Source organism: Magallana gigas, chromosome 5 (genome assembly GCF_963853765.1).
Source record: "Magallana gigas chromosome 5, xbMagGiga1.1, whole genome shotgun sequence".
NCBI lineage: Eukaryota > Metazoa > Mollusca > Bivalvia > Ostreida > Ostreidae > Magallana > Magallana gigas.
The window spans coordinates 44,188,915-44,202,507 of NC_088857.1; the positions used below are offsets into that span (position 1 = coordinate 44,188,915).

The following is a 13,593-nucleotide window of genomic DNA, read 5'->3' on the forward strand; positions in this document are numbered from 1 at the left end:
GGAACGATGATTCTCTGCCTTGGCTCTACTGTATCGGGACTGGAGGTCAGACATCTTGTAGTTGAGTTGGACAATCTGCTCACACGCTCTTTTAAAGCGACGTTCGCTGTCCATCAACGAAAAACGCTTGTCCATAGTCTTTCTTCTGGGACTGGTACTTTGGATAGCTTTCATCTTGATATAGGATATAGCACTAGAAGATGCAGTAAGTGTTTTCGATTTGCAGTGTAGGATTTGTGATGTCCTTGCTCTTCGCGCACCCCACTATATAGCGCACAGTGGCATTGCTAATTGAGAAACTCGTTTCATTTCATAAGGCGACACGAGTCGCCTGAATAAACAAGTTATTATCTGTCTCAAATGCTGTGCCAGGTGCCATGATTGCTGAGCTTGGGCTGACAATTATCTACCCTAATATACCGTTATTTCGCTTCTTCAAAATCGAGATACATAATTATGTGTATTGTATAAGGTAATTAATTAAGCATATAATATTTGATAATCATTAATTATCGGTAATTCATACATGGACAAAATATCGTTTCATTGTTTTTTGTAATGCGATTGATTCGCTATGTTTTATTTTACTTGCTTATTTCTTGTCTGCCGCATGCATGTAAATTTCACCGCACGTTTTTCACGGACTTGTCTCCCTTAGACCATGATGACTTGGAGATCATTGGAAAATTTATTCGCAGGGCGAATTATGAGAATTATTTTTGATAAAAAAAAATTGATGAAATTTTATTTGAAATAAAAAAAAGTCTACGACACCTGGTATTCCCAGGCGGTCACCCATCCAAGTACTAACCAAGCTCTACGTTGCTTAACTTCGGTGATCGGACGAGAACCGGTGCTTTCAACGTGATATGGCCGTAGACATTAGATAGGGTTTATATTGCGTACATAAAGATACAGTTGTGAAAGAAATTCCAATTATTTTAATTTCATGTTTCAGATATTTATATTTTAGTGTAATAAAAGCTATATGTTACTCACTGACTCACTCCATAGAAATGTTTACTTTGTTTTGTAAAAAGGGGTGGGGGGGGGGGGGTTGAACGCGCACTTGCTACTGTTGCGAATGTGAAAAAGGGGGGGGGGGTCTTGTAAGACGCCTTGTGGTTTTTTTTTATTTGATGATATGACAGAATACACTTGTGTTTGTAGATGATGAGAGGGATTGATATATCATCGGGCACTTTCTATTACACGAAAAGAGGGCGGGGGGGGGGGGATAAATAATATTTATCTGTATTACAAAAGTAAAACTCAATTGTGGGATATGCAAGTGTAATGTGTTGTTGCTGTTGTAATTTGTTTTTGGTGTATATGTTCATTATTTCCATTGATAATTTATCTATTTTGATTTCATTGATATGTACACTGTATTTCTATTGTATTGTATAGAGACATCTTTTCGAAAAAATTTCATGGCTCTAAAAAGAGCCGTTTGCAGTTATATCTGTAGTAACCGCTCAGTACTCCTCATCTGATCCGGAGTCTGACATGTCGTCGGAGATGATCTGTACATCTTCTCCAAACATTTCACGCCTTAGGTCTGCTACTGTCTGTGCTTTGTTGTGAGCGTAGTCGTAGTACATGTTTCTGAGTCCCTCAACAACTGCCAGTCTCAGTCTAAGGCTGTATCTGAAGGAACGATGATTCTCTGCCTTGGCTCTACTGTATCGGGACTGGAGGTCAGACATCTTGTAGTTGAGTTGGACAATCTGCTCACACGCTCTTTTAAAGCGACGTTCGCTGTCCATCAACGAAAAACGCTTGTCCATAGTCTTTCTTCTGGGACTGGTACTTTGGATAGCTTTCATCTTGATATAGGATATAGCACTAGAAGATGCAGTAAGTGTTTTCGATTTGCAGTGTAGGATTTGTGATGTCCTTGCTCTTCGCGCACCCCACTATATAGCGCACAGTGGCATTGCTAATTGAGAAACTCGTTTCATTTCATAAGGCGACACGAGTCGCCTGAATAAACAAGTTATTATCTGTCTCAAATGCTGTGCCAGGTGCCATGATTGCTGAGCTTGGGCTGACAATTATCTACCCTAATATACCGTTATTTCGCTTCTTCAAAATCGAGATACATAATTATGTGTATTGTATAAGGTAATTAATTAAGCATATAATATTTGATAATCATTAATTATCGGTAATTCATACATGGACAAAATATCGTTTCATTGTTTTTTGTAATGCGATTGATTCGCTATGTTTTATTTTACTTGCTTATTTCTTGTCTGCCGCATGCATGTAAATTTCACCGCACGTTTTTCACGGACTTGTCTCCCTTAGACCATGATGACTTGGAGATCATTGGAAAATTTATTCGCAGGGCGAATTATGAGAATTATTTTTGATAAAAAAAAATTGATGAAATTTTATTTGAAATAAAAAAAAGTCTACGACACCTGGTATTCCCAGGCGGTCACCCATCCAAGTACTAACCAAGCTCTACGTTGCTTAACTTCGGTGATCGGACGAGAACCGGTGCTTTCAACGTGATATGGCCGTAGACATTAGATAGGGTTTATATTGCGTACATAAAGATACAGTTGTGAAAGAAATTCCAATTATTTTAATTTCATGTTTCAGATATTTATATTTTAGTGTAATAAAAGCTATATGTTACTCACTGACTCACTCCATAGAAATGTTTACTTTGTTTTGTAAAAAGGGGTGGGGGGGGGGGGGTTGAACGCGCACTTGCTACTGTTGCGAATGTGAAAAAGGGGGGGGGGGGTCTTGTAAGACGCCTTGTGGTTTTTTTTTATTTGATGATATGACAGAATACACTTGTGTTTGTAGATGATGAGAGGGATTGATATATCATCGGGCACTTTCTATTACACGAAAAGAGGGCGGGGGGGGGGGGATAAATAATATTTATCTGTATTACAAAAGTAAAACTCAATTGTGGGATATGCAAGTGTAATGTGTTGTTGCTGTTGTAATTTGTTTTTGGTGTATATGTTCATTATTTCCATTGATAATTTATCTATTTTGATTTCATTGATATGTACACTGTATTTCTATTGTATTGTATAGAGACATCTTTTCGAAAAAATTTCATGGCTCTAAAAAGAGCCGTTTGCAGTTATATCTGTAGTAACCGCTCAGTACTCCTCATCTGATCCGGAGTCTGACATGTCGTCGGAGATGATCTGTACATCTTCTCCAAACATTTCACGCCTTAGGTCTGCTACTGTCTGTGCTTTGTTGTGAGCGTAGTCGTAGTACATGTTTCTGAGTCCCTCAACAACTGCCAGTCTCAGTCTAAGGCTGTATCTGAAGGAACGATGATTCTCTGCCTTGGCTCTACTGTATCGGGACTGGAGGTCAGACATCTTGTAGTTGAGTTGGACAATCTGCTCACACGCTCTTTTAAAGCGACGTTCGCTGTCCATCAACGAAAAACGCTTGTCCATAGTCTTTCTTCTGGGACTGGTACTTTGGATAGCTTTCATCTTGATATAGGATATAGCACTAGAAGATGCAGTAAGTGTTTTCGATTTGCAGTGTAGGATTTGTGATGTCCTTGCTCTTCGCGCACCCCACTATATAGCGCACAGTGGCATTGCTAATTGAGAAACTCGTTTCATTTCATAAGGCGACACGAGTCGCCTGAATAAACAAGTTATTATCTGTCTCAAATGCTGTGCCAGGTGCCATGATTGCTGAGCTTGGGCTGACAATTATCTACCCTAATATACCGTTATTTCGCTTCTTCAAAATCGAGATACATAATTATGTGTATTGTATAAGGTAATTAATTAAGCATATAATATTTGATAATCATTAATTATCGGTAATTCATACATGGACAAAATATCGTTTCATTGTTTTTTGTAATGCGATTGATTCGCTATGTTTTATTTTACTTGCTTATTTCTTGTCTGCCGCATGCATGTAAATTTCACCGCACGTTTTTCACGGACTTGTCTCCCTTAGACCATGATGACTTGGAGATCATTGGAAAATTTATTCGCAGGGCGAATTATGAGAATTATTTTTGATAAAAAAAAATTGATGAAATTTTATTTGAAATAAAAAAAAGTCTACGACACCTGGTATTCCCAGGCGGTCACCCATCCAAGTACTAACCAAGCTCTACGTTGCTTAACTTCGGTGATCGGACGAGAACCGGTGCTTTCAACGTGATATGGCCGTAGACATTAGATAGGGTTTATATTGCGTACATAAAGATACAGTTGTGAAAGAAATTCCAATTATTTTAATTTCATGTTTCAGATATTTATATTTTAGTGTAATAAAAGCTATATGTTACTCACTGACTCACTCCATAGAAATGTTTACTTTGTTTTGTAAAAAGGGGTGGGGGGGGGGGGGTTGAACGCGCACTTGCTACTGTTGCGAATGTGAAAAAGGGGGGGGGGGTCTTGTAAGACGCCTTGTGGTTTTTTTTTATTTGATGATATGACAGAATACACTTGTGTTTGTAGATGATGAGAGGGATTGATATATCATCGGGCACTTTCTATTACACGAAAAGAGGGCGGGGGGGGGGGGATAAATAATATTTATCTGTATTACAAAAGTAAAACTCAATTGTGGGATATGCAAGTGTAATGTGTTGTTGCTGTTGTAATTTGTTTTTGGTGTATATGTTCATTATTTCCATTGATAATTTATCTATTTTGATTTCATTGATATGTACACTGTATTTCTATTGTATTGTATAGAGACATCTTTTCGAAAAAATTTCATGGCTCTAAAAAGAGCCGTTTGCAGTTATATCTGTAGTAACCGCTCAGTACTCCTCATCTGATCCGGAGTCTGACATGTCGTCGGAGATGATCTGTACATCTTCTCCAAACATTTCACGCCTTAGGTCTGCTACTGTCTGTGCTTTGTTGTGAGCGTAGTCGTAGTACATGTTTCTGAGTCCCTCAACAACTGCCAGTCTCAGTCTAAGGCTGTATCTGAAGGAACGATGATTCTCTGCCTTGGCTCTACTGTATCGGGACTGGAGGTCAGACATCTTGTAGTTGAGTTGGACAATCTGCTCACACGCTCTTTTAAAGCGACGTTCGCTGTCCATCAACGAAAAACGCTTGTCCATAGTCTTTCTTCTGGGACTGGTACTTTGGATAGCTTTCATCTTGATATAGGATATAGCACTAGAAGATGCAGTAAGTGTTTTCGATTTGCAGTGTAGGATTTGTGATGTCCTTGCTCTTCGCGCACCCCACTATATAGCGCACAGTGGCATTGCTAATTGAGAAACTCGTTTCATTTCATAAGGCGACACGAGTCGCCTGAATAAACAAGTTATTATCTGTCTCAAATGCTGTGCCAGGTGCCATGATTGCTGAGCTTGGGCTGACAATTATCTACCCTAATATACCGTTATTTCGCTTCTTCAAAATCGAGATACATAATTATGTGTATTGTATAAGGTAATTAATTAAGCATATAATATTTGATAATCATTAATTATCGGTAATTCATACATGGACAAAATATCGTTTCATTGTTTTTTGTAATGCGATTGATTCGCTATGTTTTATTTTACTTGCTTATTTCTTGTCTGCCGCATGCATGTAAATTTCACCGCACGTTTTTCACGGACTTGTCTCCCTTAGACCATGATGACTTGGAGATCATTGGAAAATTTATTCGCAGGGCGAATTATGAGAATTATTTTTGATAAAAAAAAATTGATGAAATTTTATTTGAAATAAAAAAAAGTCTACGACACCTGGTATTCCCAGGCGGTCACCCATCCAAGTACTAACCAAGCTCTACGTTGCTTAACTTCGGTGATCGGACGAGAACCGGTGCTTTCAACGTGATATGGCCGTAGACATTAGATAGGGTTTATATTGCGTACATAAAGATACAGTTGTGAAAGAAATTCCAATTATTTTAATTTCATGTTTCAGATATTTATATTTTAGTGTAATAAAAGCTATATGTTACTCACTGACTCACTCCATAGAAATGTTTACTTTGTTTTGTAAAAAGGGGTGGGGGGGGGGGGGGTTGAACGCGCACTTGCTACTGTTGCGAATGTGAAAAAGGGGGGGGGGGTCTTGTAAGACGCCTTGTGGTTTTTTTTTATTTGATGATATGACAGAATACACTTGTGTTTGTAGATGATGAGAGGGATTGATATATCATCGGGCACTTTCTATTACACGAAAAGAGGGCGGGGGGGGGGGGATAAATAATATTTATCTGTATTACAAAAGTAAAACTCAATTGTGGGATATGCAAGTGTAATGTGTTGTTGCTGTTGTAATTTGTTTTTGGTGTATATGTTCATTATTTCCATTGATAATTTATCTATTTTGATTTCATTGATATGTACACTGTATTTCTATTGTATTGTATAGAGACATCTTTTCGAAAAAATTTCATGGCTCTAAAAAGAGCCGTTTGCAGTTATATCTGTAGTAACCGCTCAGTACTCCTCATCTGATCCGGAGTCTGACATGTCGTCGGAGATGATCTGTACATCTTCTCCAAACATTTCACGCCTTAGGTCTGCTACTGTCTGTGCTTTGTTGTGAGCGTAGTCGTAGTACATGTTTCTGAGTCCCTCAACAACTGCCAGTCTCAGTCTAAGGCTGTATCTGAAGGAACGATGATTCTCTGCCTTGGCTCTACTGTATCGGGACTGGAGGTCAGACATCTTGTAGTTGAGTTGGACAATCTGCTCACACGCTCTTTTAAAGCGACGTTCGCTGTCCATCAACGAAAAACGCTTGTCCATAGTCTTTCTTCTGGGACTGGTACTTTGGATAGCTTTCATCTTGATATAGGATATAGCACTAGAAGATGCAGTAAGTGTTTTCGATTTGCAGTGTAGGATTTGTGATGTCCTTGCTCTTCGCGCACCCCACTATATAGCGCACAGTGGCATTGCTAATTGAGAAACTCGTTTCATTTCATAAGGCGACACGAGTCGCCTGAATAAACAAGTTATTATCTGTCTCAAATGCTGTGCCAGGTGCCATGATTGCTGAGCTTGGGCTGACAATTATCTACCCTAATATACCGTTATTTCGCTTCTTCAAAATCGAGATACATAATTATGTGTATTGTATAAGGTAATTAATTAAGCATATAATATTTGATAATCATTAATTATCGGTAATTCATACATGGACAAAATATCGTTTCATTGTTTTTTGTAATGCGATTGATTCGCTATGTTTTATTTTACTTGCTTATTTCTTGTCTGCCGCATGCATGTAAATTTCACCGCACGTTTTTCACGGACTTGTCTCCCTTAGACCATGATGACTTGGAGATCATTGGAAAATTTATTCGCAGGGCGAATTATGAGAATTATTTTTGATAAAAAAAAATTGATGAAATTTTATTTGAAATAAAAAAAAGTCTACGACACCTGGTATTCCCAGGCGGTCACCCATCCAAGTACTAACCAAGCTCTACGTTGCTTAACTTCGGTGATCGGACGAGAACCGGTGCTTTCAACGTGATATGGCCGTAGACATTAGATAGGGTTTATATTGCGTACATAAAGATACAGTTGTGAAAGAAATTCCAATTATTTTAATTTCATGTTTCAGATATTTATATTTTAGTGTAATAAAAGCTATATGTTACTCACTGACTCACTCCATAGAAATGTTTACTTTGTTTTGTAAAAAGGGGTGGGGGGGGGGGGGTTGAACGCGCACTTGCTACTGTTGCGAATGTGAAAAAGGGGGGGGGGGTCTTGTAAGACGCCTTGTGGTTTTTTTTTATTTGATGATATGACAGAATACACTTGTGTTTGTAGATGATGAGAGGGATTGATATATCATCGGGCACTTTCTATTACACGAAAAGAGGGCGGGGGGGGGGGGATAAATAATATTTATCTGTATTACAAAAGTAAAACTCAATTGTGGGATATGCAAGTGTAATGTGTTGTTGCTGTTGTAATTTGTTTTTGGTGTATATGTTCATTATTTCCATTGATAATTTATCTATTTTGATTTCATTGATATGTACACTGTATTTCTATTGTATTGTATAGAGACATCTTTTCGAAAAAATTTCATGGCTCTAAAAAGAGCCGTTTGCAGTTATATCTGTAGTAACCGCTCAGTACTCCTCATCTGATCCGGAGTCTGACATGTCGTCGGAGATGATCTGTACATCTTCTCCAAACATTTCACGCCTTAGGTCTGCTACTGTCTGTGCTTTGTTGTGAGCGTAGTCGTAGTACATGTTTCTGAGTCCCTCAACAACTGCCAGTCTCAGTCTAAGGCTGTATCTGAAGGAACGATGATTCTCTGCCTTGGCTCTACTGTATCGGGACTGGAGGTCAGACATCTTGTAGTTGAGTTGGACAATCTGCTCACACGCTCTTTTAAAGCGACGTTCGCTGTCCATCAACGAAAAACGCTTGTCCATAGTCTTTCTTCTGGGACTGGTACTTTGGATAGCTTTCATCTTGATATAGGATATAGCACTAGAAGATGCAGTAAGTGTTTTCGATTTGCAGTGTAGGATTTGTGATGTCCTTGCTCTTCGCGCACCCCACTATATAGCGCACAGTGGCATTGCTAATTGAGAAACTCGTTTCATTTCATAAGGCGACACGAGTCGCCTGAATAAACAAGTTATTATCTGTCTCAAATGCTGTGCCAGGTGCCATGATTGCTGAGCTTGGGCTGACAATTATCTACCCTAATATACCGTTATTTCGCTTCTTCAAAATCGAGATACATAATTATGTGTATTGTATAAGGTAATTAATTAAGCATATAATATTTGATAATCATTAATTATCGGTAATTCATACATGGACAAAATATCGTTTCATTGTTTTTTGTAATGCGATTGATTCGCTATGTTTTATTTTACTTGCTTATTTCTTGTCTGCCGCATGCATGTAAATTTCACCGCACGTTTTTCACGGACTTGTCTCCCTTAGACCATGATGACTTGGAGATCATTGGAAAATTTATTCGCAGGGCGAATTATGAGAATTATTTTTGATAAAAAAAAATTGATGAAATTTTATTTGAAATAAAAAAAAGTCTACGACACCTGGTATTCCCAGGCGGTCACCCATCCAAGTACTAACCAAGCTCTACGTTGCTTAACTTCGGTGATCGGACGAGAACCGGTGCTTTCAACGTGATATGGCCGTAGACATTAGATAGGGTTTATATTGCGTACATAAAGATACAGTTGTGAAAGAAATTCCAATTATTTTAATTTCATGTTTCAGATATTTATATTTTAGTGTAATAAAAGCTATATGTTACTCACTGACTCACTCCATAGAAATGTTTACTTTGTTTTGTAAAAAGGGGTGGGGGGGGGGGGGTTGAACGCGCACTTGCTACTGTTGCGAATGTGAAAAAGGGGGGGGGGGTCTTGTAAGACGCCTTGTGGTTTTTTTTTATTTGATGATATGACAGAATACACTTGTGTTTGTAGATGATGAGAGGGATTGATATATCATCGGGCACTTTCTATTACACGAAAAGAGGGCGGGGGGGGGGATAAATAATATTTATCTGTATTACAAAAGTAAAACTCAATTGTGGGATATGCAAGTGTAATGTGTTGTTGCTGTTGTAATTTGTTTTTGGTGTATATGTTCATTATTTCCATTGATAATTTATCTATTTTGATTTCATTGATATGTACACTGTATTTCTATTGTATTGTATAGAGACATCTTTTCGAAAAAATTTCATGGCTCTAAAAAGAGCCGTTTGCAGTTATATCTGTAGTAACCGCTCAGTACTCCTCATCTGATCCGGAGTCTGACATGTCGTCGGAGATGATCTGTACATCTTCTCCAAACATTTCACGCCTTAGGTCTGCTACTGTCTGTGCTTTGTTGTGAGCGTAGTCGTAGTACATGTTTCTGAGTCCCTCAACAACTGCCAGTCTCAGTCTAAGGCTGTATCTGAAGGAACGATGATTCTCTGCCTTGGCTCTACTGTATCGGGACTGGAGGTCAGACATCTTGTAGTTGAGTTGGACAATCTGCTCACACGCTCTTTTAAAGCGACGTTCGCTGTCCATCAACGAAAAACGCTTGTCCATAGTCTTTCTTCTGGGACTGGTACTTTGGATAGCTTTCATCTTGATATAGGATATAGCACTAGAAGATGCAGTAAGTGTTTTCGATTTGCAGTGTAGGATTTGTGATGTCCTTGCTCTTCGCGCACCCCACTATATAGCGCACAGTGGCATTGCTAATTGAGAAACTCGTTTCATTTCATAAGGCGACACGAGTCGCCTGAATAAACAAGTTATTATCTGTCTCAAATGCTGTGCCAGGTGCCATGATTGCTGAGCTTGGGCTGACAATTATCTACCCTAATATACCGTTATTTCGCTTCTTCAAAATCGAGATACATAATTATGTGTATTGTATAAGGTAATTAATTAAGCATATAATATTTGATAATCATTAATTATCGGTAATTCATACATGGACAAAATATCGTTTCATTGTTTTTTGTAATGCGATTGATTCGCTATGTTTTATTTTACTTGCTTATTTCTTGTCTGCCGCATGCATGTAAATTTCACCGCACGTTTTTCACGGACTTGTCTCCCTTAGACCATGATGACTTGGAGATCATTGGAAAATTTATTCGCAGGGCGAATTATGAGAATTATTTTTGATAAAAAAAAATTGATGAAATTTTATTTGAAATAAAAAAAAGTCTACGACACCTGGTATTCCCAGGCGGTCACCCATCCAAGTACTAACCAAGCTCTACGTTGCTTAACTTCGGTGATCGGACGAGAACCGGTGCTTTCAACGTGATATGGCCGTAGACATTAGATAGGGTTTATATTGCGTACATAAAGATACAGTTGTGAAAGAAATTCCAATTATTTTAATTTCATGTTTCAGATATTTATATTTTAGTGTAATAAAAGCTATATGTTACTCACTGACTCACTCCATAGAAATGTTTACTTTGTTTTGTAAAAAGGGGTGGGGGGGGGGGTTGAACGCGCACTTGCTACTGTTGCGAATGTGAAAAAGGGGGGGGGGGGGTCTTGTAAGACGCCTTGTGGTTTTTTTTTATTTGATGATATGACAGAATACACTTGTGTTTGTAGATGATGAGAGGGATTGATATATCATCGGGCACTTTCTATTACACGAAAAGAGGGCGGGGGGGGGGATAAATAATATTTATCTGTATTACAAAAGTAAAACTCAATTGTGGGATATGCAAGTGTAATGTGTTGTTGCTGTTGTAATTTGTTTTTGGTGTATATGTTCATTATTTCCATTGATAATTTATCTATTTTGATTTCATTGATATGTACACTGTATTTCTATTGTATTGTATAGAGACATCTTTTCGAAAAAATTTCATGGCTCTAAAAAGAGCCGTTTGCAGTTATATCTGTAGTAACCGCTCAGTACTCCTCATCTGATCCGGAGTCTGACATGTCGTCGGAGATGATCTGTACATCTTCTCCAAACATTTCACGCCTTAGGTCTGCTACTGTCTGTGCTTTGTTGTGAGCGTAGTCGTAGTACATGTTTCTGAGTCCCTCAACAACTGCCAGTCTCAGTCTAAGGCTGTATCTGAAGGAACGATGATTCTCTGCCTTGGCTCTACTGTATCGGGACTGGAGGTCAGACATCTTGTAGTTGAGTTGGACAATCTGCTCACACGCTCTTTTAAAGCGACGTTCGCTGTCCATCAACGAAAAACGCTTGTCCATAGTCTTTCTTCTGGGACTGGTACTTTGGATAGCTTTCATCTTGATATAGGATATAGCACTAGAAGATGCAGTAAGTGTTTTCGATTTGCAGTGTAGGATTTGTGATGTCCTTGCTCTTCGCGCACCCCACTATATAGCGCACAGTGGCATTGCTAATTGAGAAACTCGTTTCATTTCATAAGGCGACACGAGTCGCCTGAATAAACAAGTTATTATCAGTCTCAAATGCTGTGCCAGGTGCCATGATTGCTGAGCTTGGGCTGACAATTATCTACCCTAATATACCGTTATTTCGCTTCTTCAAAATCGAGATACATAATTATGTGTATTGTATAAGGTAATTAATTAAGCATATAATATTTGATAATCATTAATTATCGGTAATTCATACATGGACAAAATATCGTTTCATTGTTTTTTGTAATGCGATTGATTCGCTATGTTTTATTTTACTTGCTTATTTCTTGTCTGCCGCATGCATGTAAATTTCACCGCACGTTTTTCACGGACTTGTCTCCCTTAGACCATGATGACTTGGAGATCATTGGAAAATTTATTCGCAGGGCGAATTATGAGAATTATTTTTGATAAAAAAAAATTGATGAAATTTTATTTGAAATAAAAAAAAGTCTACGACACCTGGTATTCCCAGGCGGTCACCCATCCAAGTACTAACCAAGCTCTACGTTGCTTAACTTCGGTGATCGGACGAGAACCGGTGCTTTCAACGTGATATGGCCGTAGACATTAGATAGGGTTTATATTGCGTACATAAAGATACAGTTGTGAAAGAAATTCCAATTATTTTAATTTCATGTTTCAGATATTTATATTTTAGTGTAATAAAAGCTATATGTTACTCACTGACTCACTCCATAGAAATGTTTACTTTGTTTTGTAAAAAGGGGTGGGGGGGGGGGGGGGGGGTTGAACGCGCACTTGCTACTGTTGCGAATGTGAAAAAGGGGGGGGGGGTCTTGTAAGACGCCTTGTGGTTTTTTTTTATTTGATGATATGACAGAATACACTTGTGTTTGTAGATGATGAGAGGGATTGATATATCATCGGGCACTTTCTATTACACGAAAAGAGGGCGGGGGGGGGGGGATAAATAATATTTATCTGTATTACAAAAGTAAAACTCAATTGTGGGATATGCAAGTGTAATGTGTTGTTGCTGTTGTAATTTGTTTTTGGTGTATATGTTCATTATTTCCATTGATAATTTATCTATTTTGATTTCATTGATATGTACACTGTATTTCTATTGTATTGTATAGAGACATCTTTTCGAAAAAATTTCATGGCTCTAAAAAGAGCCGTTTGCAGTTATATCTGTAGTAACCGCTCAGTACTCCTCATCTGATCCGGAGTCTGACATGTCGTCGGAGATGATCTGTACATCTTCTCCAAACATTTCACGCCTTAGGTCTGCTACTGTCTGTGCTTTGTTGTGAGCGTAGTCGTAGTACATGTTTCTGAGTCCCTCAACAACTGCCAGTCTCAGTCTAAGGCTGTATCTGAAGGAACGATGATTCTCTGCCTTGGCTCTACTGTATCGGGACTGGAGGTCAGACATCTTGTAGTTGAGTTGGACAATCTGCTCACACGCTCTTTTAAAGCGACGTTCGCTGTCCATCAACGAAAAACGCTTGTCCATAGTCTTTCTTCTGGGACTGGTACTTTGGATAGCTTTCATCTTGATATAGGATATAGCACTAGAAGATGCAGTAAGTGTTTTCGATTTGCAGTGTAGGATTTGTGATGTCCTTGCTCTTCGCGCACCCCACTATATAGCGCACAGTGGCATTGCTAATTGAGAAACTCGTTTCATTTCATAAGGCGACACGAGTCGCCTGAATAAACAAGTTATTA

General features: G+C 38.5%; 8 non-coding genes across 8 annotated transcripts; all 8 read right to left on the reverse strand.

The window, feature by feature from the left end:
• Positions 1-762: 762 nt before the first annotated feature.
• On the reverse strand, positions 763-881 carry LOC136275953 (5S ribosomal RNA). The gene has a single exon (XR_010714460.1). It is a non-coding gene; the product is annotated as a 5S ribosomal RNA (ribosomal RNA).
• A 1,536-nt stretch (positions 882-2,417) lies between these two features.
• Positions 2,418-2,536, reverse strand: LOC136275954 (5S ribosomal RNA). The gene has a single exon (XR_010714461.1). It is a non-coding gene; the product is annotated as a 5S ribosomal RNA (ribosomal RNA).
• Positions 2,537-4,073: 1,537 nt separating this feature from the next.
• LOC117686671 (5S ribosomal RNA) lies at positions 4,074-4,192 on the reverse strand. The gene has a single exon (XR_004599772.1). It is a non-coding gene; the product is annotated as a 5S ribosomal RNA (ribosomal RNA).
• Positions 4,193-5,728: 1,536 nt separating this feature from the next.
• Positions 5,729-5,847, reverse strand: LOC117686672 (5S ribosomal RNA). Its single transcript, XR_004599774.1, has one exon. It is a non-coding gene; the product is annotated as a 5S ribosomal RNA (ribosomal RNA).
• Positions 5,848-7,384: 1,537 nt separating this feature from the next.
• On the reverse strand, positions 7,385-7,503 carry LOC136275955 (5S ribosomal RNA). Its single transcript, XR_010714462.1, has one exon. It is a non-coding gene; the product is annotated as a 5S ribosomal RNA (ribosomal RNA).
• A 1,536-nt stretch (positions 7,504-9,039) lies between these two features.
• LOC136275956 (5S ribosomal RNA) lies at positions 9,040-9,158 on the reverse strand. The gene has a single exon (XR_010714463.1). It is a non-coding gene; the product is annotated as a 5S ribosomal RNA (ribosomal RNA).
• A 1,534-nt stretch (positions 9,159-10,692) lies between these two features.
• Positions 10,693-10,811, reverse strand: LOC117686674 (5S ribosomal RNA). The gene has a single exon (XR_004599776.1). It is a non-coding gene; the product is annotated as a 5S ribosomal RNA (ribosomal RNA).
• Positions 10,812-12,345: 1,534 nt separating this feature from the next.
• On the reverse strand, positions 12,346-12,464 carry LOC117686681 (5S ribosomal RNA). Its single transcript, XR_004599788.2, has one exon. It is a non-coding gene; the product is annotated as a 5S ribosomal RNA (ribosomal RNA).
• Between the last annotated feature and the right edge of the window lie 1,129 nt (positions 12,465-13,593).